This window comes from Otolemur garnettii, unplaced genomic scaffold, assembly GCF_000181295.1.
Source record: "Otolemur garnettii isolate 467f Iridium unplaced genomic scaffold, OtoGar3 scaffold00101, whole genome shotgun sequence".
NCBI lineage: Eukaryota > Metazoa > Chordata > Mammalia > Primates > Galagidae > Otolemur > Otolemur garnettii.
The window spans coordinates 1,218,085-1,222,490 of record NW_003852496.1 but is presented as its reverse complement, the minus strand read 5'-3'; positions in this window follow the sequence as shown (position 1 = coordinate 1,222,490).

Here is a 4,406-nt window from a genome sequence, read left to right as displayed (position 1 = left end):
ATTTTAATGGAATCAAATGCATTGATCTTTTCTATTATAGTTAGTAACTTTTGTTTATTATCTAAGTTATCTTTGCAGGTCTCAAAGTTATAAAGCTATGCTCTTAATAAATGCTTTTACTTAAAACAATTACTTTTTATTTAAAAATAAGTTTGGATGTACAGCAAAGTTGCAAAAAATATTAAATACTACAAGCAATTAACACACACTCTTAATTCAGCTTTCCCTAATTGTCATATCTTAACCCATTTGAAACTGATTTTGCTTGTGAGGTGGTTCATGGACTCGATTTACTTTTAATACGGTGCTCATGTCCAGCACCATTCTTTGGCCAGTACTTCATTTACATATTGGATCATTGGCCCCTTGGTTGAAGATCACAAGTGGATTTGCTGTGGACTCTTTTTTGTTACTCAGCTATTCCTATATAAATTCCATCCTAACTTATTTGTTGTAGCTTTATAATAGGTCTTTCTTTCTTTTTTTATTTAGTAAAGTAGGGGAAGGGAGGAGGGAGGATGGGTGGAAGAAGGGTAATTGGTGGGAACACACCCATGGTGCATTTTACAAGGGTACATGTTAATTTTGCTAAGTGTAGAATATAAATGTCTTAACGCAATAACTAAGAAAATGTGGTGAAGGCTATATGAACCAGTTTGATGGAAATATTTCAAATGGTATACAAAACCAGCACATTGTACCCTATGATTGCATATAATAGGTCTTGAAATCTGGTAGTGTAAGTTCTCCACTTTATTCTTCAGTAAGCCTTGGCTATTTCTGCCTTAATCCCATTTAAGTATCAGAAATAGACTTCTTTGGTGAAATTGGTGAGTCATGAATCAACATAATGAATATCAAAGATTATTAAAACTAGGGAAAGAAATTAATCTTCAAAAAGATACCAAGTGTATAGCAGAACAAACTACAACATAATAAAACAAATCATAATTACATTTCAAAGACATGTCAAAATATGAAAGGATAAAGAAAAATTTATACTAGTTACCAGGGGAAAAAATAACAATTTGGAAGGAAAACAACTCTGATAAAAATCACAGTTCTCAAGGCAGGCACAAGATGGTGGCTGAGTAACAGCTTCCTTGCAACTGGGCATGGTGAGTCTGGGGAGAGAGGACTCCAGGCATCTTTGGCTGGTGGGATCTGCCCAGAAACATCCCTTTTGGTCACAGGGAATCAGCATGAGACTTCTGGACCCCATGAGGAGGACAAAAGCAGTGGAGAACTGGCAAGTGTTTGTATGTATTTGTTTGGTCTAATCCTGCAGGCAGCAGTCAGATTGCAAACTGGAAAGGCCTTACCTATTAGCTATTTTGGGGGTTTTTTGGACTTGGCACTCAGTTGAACTACCTTAGGAGAACTTGGGCGAGAGTGAGGAGGACTTTAAGTGTTGTCTAGGGCCCCAGACTGAGGCACTGAGCCTGATGGAGGTAATAGTGTTCAGCTGTGGGCCTCACTGGAGCCATTGTGGGAGAACCACCCCAGAAAGATCCACCCTCAGGGTCACAGAGCAAGGATTGGGTGGGAGCTAGTAATCTAGTGACTGAGCAGCCTAATAGTGGGGACCGAGACACCTTATAGCCCTGGTCCTCAGGGGCATAGAGTAAGACCAGTTTTGGCACACTAGGTAAGTGGATAGCCACTTCGGGAGTGATTCTGGTGACAAATGCTTTCCTAGGAATGCTTCTGCTTAGCTGAGGTTAGCAGTTTAAAGTGAAATTTAAGCGGGCTGCGGAGAGATTTAGGCTCTCCACCCTGCAGGGGTTTGAGAAATCAGCAGAGGCCTCCAGTCTCCATCTTGTACAGCTGTAATAACATTGTGATTAACATCTCATACCCAGAAGATCACCTGTTGCCCAGACAATATCTAGCAAGAGATACATACTCTTTTTTTTTTAAATTTCAACATTTTCCTTATAGATATTTTTCTTTTTTTCTTTCTCTTCTTTCTTCATTTTCCTAGTTTAAATAAAATTTTCCATTGTTGCCTTTTTCAACAGTTAGAACTTCATTTTTGCTAGTGTTTCTAGCCCATATTATTTAGTTTTTCCCTCAATTTTACCCCATAAACTTTTCAGTTTTCTCATTTTAGTTTGATTTATAGCAAAGTTTTCTGTTTGTTTGTTTTGGTTTGATTTATAGCATTTTTGTCTTTCCTCTTCACTTGGTGGAGGTGGCGTGTGGTGTCCAAACGGGCTAGCAAAGAGCTGCTGACATCAAGGGAAACAGCCAACCCAGCACCTCTAGAGGTTGGGGGTTTTTAATGTTGGGTCAAAGTGCCATACTCTACACTACACGTATATTGCTCCTGTCTCCCTCTGTCTGGACCTCTCTTCTTTTTTCAATATTCTCTTTTACCCATCCCCTCTCCTTTCTCTTTTTTTTCCTTTTTCTTTCTTTCTTTATTTCTTGCTCTCCAATCTTCTTATCCTTCTGGTCCTGTACCAAAAGGATTCATCAAAACCCTGGTCCAGTCGCATGGCAACTTAAAGAGCAAATGGAATTGAAAGGAAAATTTGGGCAAGGAAACAGGTAAAAGAAATCACTCATGAGAAAGAACCATCAGAAAACTCCTGGCAACATGAAGAACCAGTCTGGAGTAATACCCCTAGGGACCATGAGGTAGCTACTACAGAAGATTCCACCTATAAAGAAATGTTAGAAATGAAGAAAGGGAATTTAGAACATAGATGATGAAAACAATGAAGGAAATGATGGAAACAATGAAGGAAACTGCTGATAAAGTGGAAAATAACCAAAAGTAAATCCAAAAACAGAATCAAATAAGAGATGAATGATATGAGAATATAAAAAGGATATAGCAGAGCTGAAGGAATTGAAGCAGTCAATTAGGGAAATTAAAGATGCAATAGAAAGTATCAACAACAGATTAGACCATGAGGAAGAAAGAATCTCAGAGGTACAGGACAAAGCTCTTGAAACAGCTCAGATATTTAAAGAGGCAGAAAAGAAGAGAGAGAAAGCAGAACATTCACAGACAGAATTATGGGACTTCATGAACTGTTCAAACATACAAGTTATAGGTATCCCAGAAGGAGAAGAAGAATGCCCCAGGGGAATGGAATCCATACTAGAGAATATTATAAAGGAAAATTTCCTAAATATCACCAAAGATTCTGACACACTCCTTTCAGAGGGATATTGGACCCCAGGTCACCTCAACTCTAACTGCACTTGTCCAAGACACATTGTGATGAACCTGTCCAAAGTCAAGACAAAAGAAAACATTCTGCAACCTACCAGGAGTAATCACGAGTTAATCTACGGGGTAAATCCATCAGGGTGACTGCAGAGTTCTCTAATGAAACTTTCCAAGCCAAAGACAATGGTCATCTACCTTTAATCTACTTAAACAGAACAATGTCCAGCCCAGAATTCTATACCCTGCTAAGCTAAGCTTTAAAATTAATGGAGAAAGCAAATCATTTACTGATATACAAACATTGAGGAAATTCACCACAACAAGACCAACACTACAGGAAATACTTTAACCTGCTCCACACAATGACTATCACAATGGATCAACAGCAAAGTAAAATCTCAGAAATTAAAGGACAGAACCTAACTTCCACACTGATGCAAAAGACAAAGCTAAGCAATGGACTCTCCCAAAATAAGATGAATAGAACACTACCATGCTTATCAATTATCTCAATAAATGTCAATGGCTTGAATTCCCCATTATAGGCATAGATTGATGATTGGATTAAAAAACACAAGCCATCGATTTTCTGTCTGCAGGAAACACACCTCACATCAAAGGACAAATTAAAACTCCAAGTTAAGGGTTGGAAGACAATTCTTCAGGCAAATGGAATTCAGAAAAAAAGAGGAGTTTCAATTTATTTTCAGATACATGTGGATTGAAAGCAACTAAATTCAAAAAGGACAAAGGTGGTCTCTATATTGGTCAAGGGAAAAATACAACAAGAAGATGTTTCAATTCTAAATATTTATGCACTCAATTTAAATGGTCCTAGATTCTTGAAACACATCTTACTAAATCTGAGCAATATGATATCCTATAATACCATAACAACAGGAGACTGTAACCCTCATCTTACAGAGCTGGTTAGATCCTCTAAACAGAAATTAAACAAAGATATAAGGGACATAAATGAGACTCTAGAACAACTGTGCTTGGTAGACCCATATAGAACACTCCATCCCAAAGATAAAGAATTATACATTCTTCTCATTGCCCCATGGAACATTCTCCAAAATTGGTCATATCCTAAGACACAAAAGAAACCTCAAGAGAATCAAAATAATTGAAATTTTATCTTGTATCTTCTCAGAGCACAAGGCACTAATGGTGGAACTCAACTCTAACAAAAACCTTCAACCCCACACAAAGGCATGGA